The following is an 11,071-nucleotide window of genomic DNA, read 5'->3' as shown; positions in this document are numbered from 1 at the left end:
CTTGTTTACCGAGTGCTGGTCTCGTGGGCCTGGCGGCGGAGGAGGAGGCGGCGGAGGAGGCGGGCCTGCTTGCCTGCCTGCCTGCCTGCCTGGGCCTGGGACGCGGCCTCTTTTTTACCTCAGGAGGAGGAGGAGGAGGAGCAGCCTGCCGCCTCCGCCGCCGCCGCGTCGCCTTCGCCCCTCGCCCTTCGCCGTCGCCCGTGAGGGAGGCCCGGTCCTCCTCCTCGCCGCCCTCTCCGCTCGCTCGCCCGCTCGTTCTCGGGGCCCCGCCACCATGCCTCTTCCCGGGCGGCGGGGGGCTCCTCCTCAGGCCGGGCCCCCTCCTCTCGCTCCGGGACTCCTCGCCTCCTTCGCCTTCGCCTTCGCCGCCTTCGCCCTCCTCGCCTTGGCCGGAGGGGCCCAAGCAGAGAGTGAGTGGGGAGACGGGAATATGAGGGGAGAATATAGGGGGGGGGGCGAAGGGTGGGGGGAGGAATACAAGTGAGGGGGGTTATGACGGGGGGTATGGGGTGGCGGGTAACGGTAATCGAAGGAATCCTCAGGTGGGGGGATATGGGGGGGAATAGGGGGTGGGAGAAAACCGAGGTGGGTGGGGGGTGAACGGGGTAGAGAGAGGGGGGAGGAATTGGGGGTGAATGGGCAGGAGGGAATCGAGGGGTGAATGGGGGGGTGAATGAGGGGTAGGGGCCACAGGGAGGGGGTTACTGTGGTGGGTAGGTATGTGGGGGGTGTTAATGGGGGGCAACATCCAGTTGGGTAACAAAGGGTCGGGAGGGGGGGTGAATGGGGCGAGGAAGGGCAGGGAGCCTGGCAAGTTAATAGGGGCGTATTAGGAGCCAGAAGAGTTAGGGAGGGGGGGTGAATGGGGGGGTCAGTAAGGGGGCTCCTGGAGACCCCTTTCTGGGGTGGGCCCTTCATTGCAGGTGTCAGGAGGAGAAAACCCGGCCTTGGCTTTTTGCAGCCCAGCTCCCCATTGGGGGGCTCTTAAAACCCCTCGCCTTGCTTCCTGGACGTGGCCCCCCCCTCGCCTTGTACCTCTGCCCCATAGCGGACCTCCAGGGGCCCAAAGTGGGCTGCAGAAGCCAAGCCCAGGTGCCTTGCAGCGGATTGGAGGCCTCTGGGGGTGGGGCTCCCAACATCTGGCCGCAGTTGCCGGAGGGCGCGTGGGGAGGGGAGGAGGCCTCTGGGGTGCCCCCCACTGTAGTCGTGGGGAGTCCTGCCTGGTGGGGAGGCCCCTGGGGTTAATCGTGATGGTAGGGGTTGCATTGGGGGACGGAGTGATTTCAACACTTGGAGTTGCGCTCAGGAGTGTTTTCAAGGCGTTTAGCAACCCGCTTGGTCGAATCCTAGAATTTGCAGAGTTGGAACAAAATGTCATTTGGCCCAACCCCTTGCGAGCTTTTGCCCAACGTGGGGCTCGAACCCGCGGCCCTACCTCTCTCTACCGGCTCGACTAGACTTAAATCGTCCTTGGAAAGGGGGTAAACCGTTCAAGACTGGGGTGTTGTTGTGGGTGGTGCCCATCTGTGTGGCTGCCATGCGTTTGGCGGTAGTGGAAGACTTACGGTAAATTTAACGTAACGGTCAGAGTTGCATCCTGGCACGAGTTGCAATGGAAGGGGATGCTTTCAAGGGAGGCCTCAGGTGCCAGGTTGAAGACCCAGTTGAGGGTGTGTATGTACATAGGGGAGATTTCGAGGGCAGTTGCAATATTCTGGACAGCTCCAGCAATAGGGTTGTAGCCGACACGTAAATTGGAATGGCAGAAGGAGGCTCGATTGCAATGCATTTATTAACGGAAGCGCTACCAGTTTAGGAGACTGGGGTCATCTCGGCGGGCCGGTAACCAAGATCTTGGGGGAGCAGTTGTGGACATTTTCCCCCCCCCACCCTTTGGACCCCTGGAAATGAGTTTGGAGAGTGACGAGGGCACAGCTGTGGGCAGCCCACCTTGGGCAAGTCTAACTCCTCTTTTTATTTATTCTGTTCGTAACTTTGTATTAATGTAACTTTTTTATATATATACTTAACTGTGTATCCTGGCAACGCTCTGTTTAAGTTCTCGGCTCCTCTGAGACGTGGTACAGAAATCAATTAACTAACAAATAAGAGTAGTAGATTTAAATCACAACCGAAGTCCTCTGGTGATTTTTCGGTAGCGCCAATACGTAGTAGCAGAAGATTTGAATCCTAATGACAGGGTGTGCCTAGAGAAGAGGCCGCTGGGGTGATTGCTCTGCATTTACTAATGGTAGTATTACTGGGAGTAGCCTCAATTATAATAGTAGAGGGCACGTGGAGAGGAGAGACCTCTGGGGCTGATGCTTTTCTCTCTCCCCGTAATAGGAGTGGCCATGATTCGTGTTTTTGGCTTGTCGAGAGTTTATTTTATTGATATAAACAGTATTACGGTGGCACGTTAGTGGTGGGCGTTATTCTAGTATCTGCATAACTAGAATTGGTAGTAGCAGCCTCAAAGTGTGGTCTGCTCAGAATCCACTGGTTCAGTGGGGTTTGCTTCTGGGTCACTGCGTGTGTAGGTTTGCAACACCCGTTATGGTAGCTAGTAACTAGTAGAATTAGAATTAATCCTAATAGTTCCAGGTGATTGGAAAGGAGCCGTTTGGGATTATGCCCCCTCTTTTTGTGGTAGTTATGACTTTTGTACCTGTCTGGAGGGCGTTGATTAATAAGCTTTAACAAAACTGATAATAGTAGAAATAATAATAATAATAGATGAATGGAGAGCACACCTCTAGAATTATTCTTTCCTGCATTTGGACATGAGACTTGTTATTTGCCTAGAGATTTTTACAGTATATGCTTCACAAAGTAAGCTTCCTTTAGTCGAAACAAAATAGAAAATTCTTTCCAGTAGCACCTTAGAGACCAACTGAGTTTGTTCTTGGTATGAGCTTTCGTGTGCATGCACACTTCCTTTAGTTAGTTATCAAAAGCCTCTGTACATCGCTTAGCATCCAAAAGCATTGAAGCAGTTGTACGAGATGATGGAAAGGCATTCAGCCGAAATAAAATAGCACAAAACATAGTTTAGGTTTCATAAGCCGTTAGTAGAGCAGGGCGATATCTGCGACATGTCACCAGCTTAACATCGCGACCGACCAATAGATCACGATGTCTGGAATAAGGATGGAGGCGAGGAGAGCTTGGGTGCAAAAAGAAAAGTCATTGGAAGTGTAAGATCGTTGGCCGATACCTCTGAATGTCAGAGGGAAGACCGTTCCCACGTTTCTCTTTTTAAGGCGTCACGCGGGACGTGGAGACAAATGAATAAAATCGAAAACATTACAAGGAAAAGCTGTATTGCACTAAAACCATAACAAGGCGGAAGAGGCGGCGAGCATGAAAGCCGGCGTGGGGTAAAGCCATAAGCATGAGATAATATAATAAACAGATCGCACTTATCTTCCCGGAGGCCTCGTCTCCACCCATCCTGACCATCGATAACGGTAATTAAGTGCCAAACTGGATTCCGTGGCCCGGTTGGCATGCCAGGGCGATGGTGGCAGGGCTATGGTTCTGTTCCAGATGGCATCTCCGGGCAGGGCTAAAAAGCTCCCCCCCCAACCCCTGGGCAGCTGCTGTCGGTCAGCGTAGGAGACATTGCTGAGATAGATGGACCCACTCGGCTAGCCGCTTGCAGGAGGGAGGCGATTCTGCTCCCTAGCTCCCCACGGCAGAGCAAGGCAGCTTCGTTCAGACCCATGAGGACTTGAACCTTGGTGTTTGTTTGTAAGGAAAGGACCACCTCTCTGGGGCAGAGCAGCTGGGAGAAGGGAATGGAGGAGAGGGGCTGGCCCAATGCTCCTTGCTTTGCTAACAGTTGGCGTGTCCTGCGGGGCGCACCCCCCTTCTGCCACGGGGAGCCCCTCCGAGGCCCGATGTCGCAGCTGATTGCACTTACGTTGGTTCAGCACCGGCAATGGTCATTATTATTTCAGGAGAAAATATCTGGCAGAAATCCTGGAGAGAGCTGCTGCCAGCCAGTGCGGGCAGTATTGAGCTAGATGGAGTTTCCTCTGTAGCTCCCAGATTTCGGGGGAAGGAGCTCCCTGTTAAACTGTAAGATACTCAGGTCTGCAAGGGTTTCATTGTCTAGGAGAGAGAGAGAGTATTAGAAACAGTCTGTGGAGAGCAGCGCAGGAGTGGGCCTCTGCTGACCTACAGGTTGGGTAGGCTGTTATTTGGGGCTGTGTTTGAGCTATGTGGGGCCAGTCTGTTCTCCCTCCCTCCCTCTGTGCCTCCCGGCTCCTGGGCAGTTTCATCACTTGTTGTGATGTGTTTTGGGATGTATTTTGGTCGCAGAGACCCTGGCTATGTCGAGTTCCTAGAACCAGGCCAGAAACAGCGATGCCGGCTGTGGGTGCTTTTATTTGGAGGGAGGGTCCCTATCCCCCCCCCCCCGGGAGCGCTGGCTTAATAATAACAGGAATAGAGACACCTGTTGACAAGATGAATCACCTGGAAGCTGGCTTATCAGAACTCTCCCATTTCCGGGCCAAAGTTCCTCGCTTAGCATAGGAACCGTCTCTCGCCTATTAGCAATGATTTGCCGCCCCTCTCTCTCTCTCTCTGTGCACTTGATACAAGCAGCTGCCATTATCCCAGAATCAAAACACGAAGCAGCCGCTCTGTTTGCTCTCCACCATCGGTGCCCCCCTCCCCGGGCCCGTTTCCACGAAACACGCTTTTATCTTCCGTTCCTCATCGGCCTTCCTCCCCGACTTTCGCGGGCAGCACATTCTGCCAGGCAATCGTCTCTGCTTCTTGTTTCCAGAGAAGCAGGAGGAGGCAGAAAGGGGTTCTCCTCCAGAGGTGACCAAGTCTGAAAATCTCTCTTAATCTAGTTTTGTGCATGCATCCATGCATTCAGGCTCCGAGCTGAAACAGCCTGTTTGCTCAGCCCGTAAAACTCTGGGTCATGGGCCCTCCCTGCCCAACTTCCCTCCCACAATTTGCTGGGGCTGGCACTGCCCATTTTGCATGTTCAACTTCTCAGGCCAGGCTGGTTCTGGCCGTGCGAAACCCAGAGGCGGGCATCACTTTCAGGAAGCAGGCTGGTCCACCGAGAGAAATGGCTTCTTCTTTCATCTGCTGGGAGGGCGGAATTATTTTTGGGGTGGGGGAAGAGACGAATTTAATACAACCTTCTACCATTTGGGATGGTTTTTTTTTTAAAAAAAGAAAAGAAACACTTATTGGAACCTTATTTCGGTCTGTTTTCATAGTTTTGTAGTAACCCCTCCCTGGAACCTTATGGTGAAAGATGGGATAAAATAATAATAATAAAATCAGTTTGGAAGCAGTTAAGCATTGCAGTGCCAAACAAGCACCCCATAACAACTGGAGGTGGCCGTTATACGCTGCACTGTTTTCATTCTTCCCCTGATGTAGTCTTCTCTCTCTTTTTCCCAGTTGTACATTCTTTGGTCCGTTCCCTCCCCCCCCCCCCCGGTGTGTGTGTTAGAAAAAAACGAGGCGGTCGATGTGAGAAATGCATTTGGCAACCTCGGACATGACTTAAGCCATTTTCTGAAATGCGTTCCTTGAAAGCGTTGGAAAACAAAACTCTCATTCTTCTTGACGGGACTAAGGATTGTTTTAGTTGTCGGTGGTGGGTTTTTTCCCCTACCCCAGATAAGGGTTGTTGCTTTATGTTTTTGGGTAGGGAAGCCCCGTGGTTTCTAGATCCCAAAAGTTGGTTCCTTAAGTGAGAGTGGGAGGCTTTGCAGAGAGGAAAAAGAAGTTTTGGTTTCCCCCAGCTTTGACTACATAGCCAGAATGCAAAGGAGCTCAGAACACACGGAGACTTGTGAAAGCTGTCTTCATCCACACACTGGCTGGCAGCAGCTGCTTTCCAGTGGGGAACATTCCCCCGCCCGACGCTGAGCAATGGGCTTCACCCCCAACATCACAACAGGTCTTTGAACATGAGAGATGGGGGGGGGGACGGTTCCTTGAGTTTCCTCCATTAGCTGCGAGTGCATACACAGTGAGGTTACTCAGGAGCAAGTGACTTCTGACCCAGCTGCCGGCCGTGTTTACGTGCATCCAAGTTAAATTTTTACATCGCGCATTGCAATGCTTAACCGGGGGATAACTAGGAACGCTGCTGTTTTCTCCACGTTTAAGCGGAGGCTGTTTGGGTCACGCCACCTTCCAGGCCTCCCCACAAGCATTTTTTGAAACGGGTCCCGAACCGCTACTGTCCCTCCCCCCCAAAACCACCCGCTGCACCAGTCCCCAAAACGGCTTCTCTGGACTGTGGCATTTGGAACACAGAGGGGTATAATTGTGCTCCTCCCATCTATATATCCGTCCTTTGGCTATATATAAAAGCGGGCGTCGAAGCGGCCACTCACTTGCCAGGGGTTTGTGCAAGCGTTATTTCATGCAAAACACGGAGCGGCGTTCTGGGGCTTGGGGCTGCACCAATAGACCGCGAGGCTACCGTTTTCGAGGCTGCTCTTCTGCCGCTCAGGCCTTCCCACCTGCAGGAGCGCGCAGCAGGCTGCCAGCCCGTGCAAAACGGCAGGGCGTGTGTCCTTGTTTTTAAAGTGCTGCCCAGAAATGTTGAGCAAAATTGGAAATAATAGAAAGTGACTATGAACAGGGGTAGGCCGGCCGGCCCTCTTGCACACAGAAGGCCCCAGGTTCTGTTCTCTGTGGCGTCTCCGCACGGGGCCGCTGCCACGTCAGTGTGGGCAATATGGAGCTTGTTAGAATATTGGTAGCTTCTTGCATCTTTATTTAAATCCACCCTCGATTGAGACGATGAGGACTGGAATCCTGCTTTGCATTTAAGGGAAGGAGCAGGGCTTTGTATGCCTAGCAGGTCCCAGGGTCAGCCCCCCTGCATAGGGCTGGGATTACCCCCTGCCTGAACCCGCAGGGAACCCTCGCTGCCAGTCAGTGCTGGGTTCGGTGGACCTCTGTGGTCTGGCTGTGAGTGGGGTGGGTGGGTGTTTTGGATCAGGTTAGCCATATTGATTAGTATGCTGTTGGTGGATTTTTGTCATTGTCTTGTTGGGCTGTGTGTGTGATAAAGGGGAGCCATACCGGGGTGATGAAGGCGTCTTCTTCTATTTGTCCCCATGTCAGTTTCAGCTCATTGGTTAATTTTTCCAGTAAGGCTGTTTCCCATACTACTTGGTAGCATTGGTCCATGCTTATTCCTGACAGGTCTCTCCAGTGTCTGGTTATGATGTTTCTGGCTGCTGACTTCTTTGTGGTGTAAGTGGGCATTATTGTCTTGGAAGATGTTCAGGAAGGCCAGTCCTGGGGTGATTTCTAATACTTGCTTGGTTATTTTACATATTTCTCGTATGGTTGTGAAGAAAGGCTTGTTACGCAACGTCAGGTCCTTCCCACAGCTGTGTGCTCACCCCCCCTCCCAAAGCAGGCTTCGGCAACCTGGTGCCCTCCAGACGCTCTGGAGTGCAGGCCCTCCCCCCTCCCCCCGGGGTTTTTTTTAGTCTAAAACCTCTGGAGGAGAGGGCACCAAGCTGGCAAAGTCTACCCAGAGCCCCAAAACACAGGAATGCTCTGCAAGAAGCACTGAACTCCCCTCTCAGGACTCCAAGTTCAAACCAACCCAGTGTGTAAAGAGCCACACGCCCTTCGCTGCCTCATTAACAATACTATAAAAGTGGAGGCTTTAAACGGAGACCTGGGTACAATTCAATAAAGCTTTCCCACTGAGTTTGTTTTGTTTTGTTTCTGTTTTTTAAGGCCCTTTGGAGAACTCTTGTAAAGAGAGAGAGAGAAGAATTAGTCGGATCTGTCCTGTCTGCAGCATTCTTGGAGAAATCGCAGCTTGATTTCAAGCAGCGCTTGCATTTCTCAACCGTCAAGAAATACATTCTTTTATAGTATTTTAGACAGCCTGCTTCCCCCAAATATTTAATGCAACTTTCACCAACCTGCATAGGACTGCAGCTACCATCAACCCACTGTCAGGTAACCAGGTTGAGAAAAGCCGATTTAATGGGGGAAGGAACCAAAGGGTGTGGGTGGCTCACTCTCCTCCCCATCTTACCCCCCCCCCCGATAATAACTAAGATATTGGGGGCTCTGGTGGGGGAATGTGCCCAAGCACCGTTCCTGGCGAACTATAACTAGGCAAACAGAGGAGAGTCTTTCTGCCAAAAAGATTGCGCCAGTTTCTTTCATTTAGAGGGCTAGCTAGCCCCTGGGGCCGCTGAACCTCTCGGCTTCAGCAGTATCGAGTCTCCTTAGTCTCCTCTTCCGTTCTTGCTCAGGCCCCATCCTTAGTTGCTTGGCATCCGCCCGCGTCGGGAGGCAAGGCAAGAGAGTGCCATTGGGGGCGAAATCAGGCCGCTGGAGAGTTGCGGCGCCTGCTGTGGCTGTTTCACACCACTTTAAGGCAGCTGCAGCTTCCCTGGGAGAATCCCGGGAACTGTAGTTTGTTGCGGGCGCCGGTAGTTATTAGGAGGCCCGTGTTCCCGTCGTCGCAGAGTTAAAGTTCCCCGAGTTCCCTGTGTGGGGAAGAGGGGTTGGCTCTTTAAGGCACACGTAAGAACCTAGGAAGAGCTTGCTGGATCAGGCCGGCGGCTCTTCCTGTTTTCACAGGGGTCGGCCAGATGCGTGTGCGAAACCTGCAAGCGGAGCTTGAGCCCAAGAGCACAGTCTCCCCTCCTGCACCTGCCAGCGAGTGCTATCTGGAAGCATCCGTGAATTTGCCCTAACCTTCTTTTAAAGAAAATAAAAATTTCTTTCCAGTAGCACCTCTTTTTTTAAAGAGGTTGCCGGCCGTCACTGCCTCCTGCAGCAGCGAGTTCCAGAGTTCAACTGCGGCGCGCTAAGAATTGCATTTCTTGTGAGAGGGTCTCTTGACAACTCGCATGGCACAGACTACAGTCCCTGGGATTTTTTGGCGCCGGCGATGGGTGGGTGGGGGGAAGCTGTGGCAAATCAGAATGGCACGGCACTGCTTTAAATGCAAAGTGCAGAGGCCGCCCCTCGTGAGCCATTAAAGGTTTGTTATCCAGATTGTTTACTACAAACATACTCTTGCTGCGTTCCAGAATTGCCCTCGCTCTTTCAATGCCTCAAGGGTACGCTACCTTCTGAGCTTATGTAAGGTGCTCTCTCACACACACACCCCAACCGTCTGCTGGAAAGCAACTTTTCTTTCTTTCTTTCTTTCTTTCTTTCTTTCTTTTTGCATTGTGTTTCTGGGACTTGTGCGTTGCACAGAGGGGGCTTTGCTTTAAAATTTGGGTTTGGGTGTGTGTGCCGAGAAGGTTCCGATTCTGCTTAGGCTGGGGGTGCGGGAGCCCCACCGGAAGGTGTTGAGCATGCAAAGCTAGCACCGAGCTATGCCATCCGTTCCAGGATATAAATGCCTCTCTAGCACAGTGTTTTTCAACCACTGTTCCGTGGCACACTAGTGTGCCGCGAGATGTTGCCTGGTGTGCCATGAGAAAAACTGAAAAATTACTTTATATATAGTCAATATAGGCACAGAGTTAAATTTTTTAACATTTTCTAATGGTGGTGTGCCTCGTGATTTTTTTCATGAAACAAGTGTGCCTTTGCCCCAAAAAGGTTGAAAAACACTGCTCTAGCAGACACCCGCCTTACCCAGTATGTGCAGTGAAACTTGTGATCCGCTGTGATTCCTGCTTCGCAGGGGGGTGGACTAGATGTCCCCTTGGGGTCCCTTCCGGCTCTGCAGTTCTGCAGTTCAGCAAATGAACTGGGTTGCGTGGCTCAACAAAGGTGCGTCCGTCCAGCAGACTTGATCTCACTGCTGCCCCGCAATCGCCCCGAACATTTTTCTCTGGGGATGGGGAGATGGTGGAGGACCGGAACTCAAGGCCGGCCGGTTCTTCCAGAGGCCGGAGTGGCCACCTGGCCCGCCCAGGAGAGAGGGACCTTGAGTGGCACCTGTGTGTGCCTCTGGCCGAACAACTCGCTGGCCAGATAACGGAGCAATATCTCGAGCAAGCAAATTTTCCCTCAAGGATTTGTTTGTCAAGACGGTTTGCACTTGCGGCTTTCAAGGTTAACAAATAAGTCTAACCTTCTGCGCAGGAACAGCAGGGAAAAAAGAAAAGCCCCAGTACTTTGGTTTTCTTCCCCCACCCCCCTTTAAAGGAAAGACAAACAAGTTTTGAGTTGTTTGGACTAAGGAGCATTGCAAGAAAGGCCTCGAGGATTTGCAAGCAGTGGATGGAGGAGCAGCTCATTCCAAGAGGTCCCGAAAAGTGGCCACTGGCCGCAGTGGCTCATGTTCCCCCCCCCCCCCGGCTACCAGTTGCTGGGAGGCACATGTGGGGAGCTTGTGCTCAGGCACCGCTTGGGGGGGCTTCCCTTTGGAGCCTCAAATTCATGGAGGGGAAGGCCAGAATGGGAGGACGGGTGTTGTACAAGTGAGGAGAGCTTGGGACTCAAACCCACGACCCTGAGATCGAGAGCTTCAGGCTCTGCCACCTGAGCTATCTTTTCTTCTTAACGGGAAAAGGCCAGTCTGGCTGGGTCTTCAGCTGGCGGGGCAGAACATACCCATGGACTGCACCCTGGCCCAAAATGGGTGGGTTTGTGGGCCCCTGGTGGTATCTGGTTGGCAGCCGTGGGGTGAGCCAGGGGGAGCCACCTTGACCTTTCCTCAGCAAGGCTGTTCTCACCTGAGGGTCCGTTACCCACTTTTGCAGCCGGTCAAAGAGGAGCTTGGGGGGTGAAGTGCAAGATGGACCAAACCAGCACAAGGCAGCTCACTCCGTTCCTTTTTAAATCAGCTCAGCTTCGCGTTCAGAATGCCGCAGGGTCGCTCCCAGGTGACAGCGTCTCCAGGTGATGCCCGAAACCCTGGAGAGCCATTGCTGCCAGTCAGTGCAGACGGCAGGGAGCTAGATGGGCCTGGGAGCTGCAAGGGCCGTTGATTCGGATATCTTAATCAAAAGAGGAGGTTCGCAGCGGGTGACGGCTGCTTGCCACAATGGCTCTGCTGTCGGAGAGGGCATAGAAAACTCCAGCTCCCTTGTGGAAGGGGAGTTAGTCTAATCCGCTGCAGGATAGGCCCGTC

General features: G+C 52.8%; 1 protein-coding gene across 1 annotated transcript in view; it reads left to right on the top strand.

The window, feature by feature from the left end:
- The first annotated feature begins 360 nt into the window (after positions 1 to 360).
- The window catches only part of INSR (insulin receptor), a 48,137-nt gene continuing 37,426 nt past the window's right edge, over positions 361 to 11,071 (top strand). The window contains exon 1 of the mRNA XM_033136501.1: positions 361 to 410. The gene's annotated coding sequence lies outside the window, so the exon portion shown is untranslated. The remainder of the gene's footprint in view (positions 411 to 11,071) is intronic.

The sequence above is a fragment of the Lacerta agilis genome, chromosome 18 (assembly GCF_009819535.1).
Source record: "Lacerta agilis isolate rLacAgi1 chromosome 18, rLacAgi1.pri, whole genome shotgun sequence".
NCBI lineage: Eukaryota > Metazoa > Chordata > Lepidosauria > Squamata > Lacertidae > Lacerta > Lacerta agilis.
This window is presented reverse-complemented; position numbering and strand designations above follow the sequence as displayed.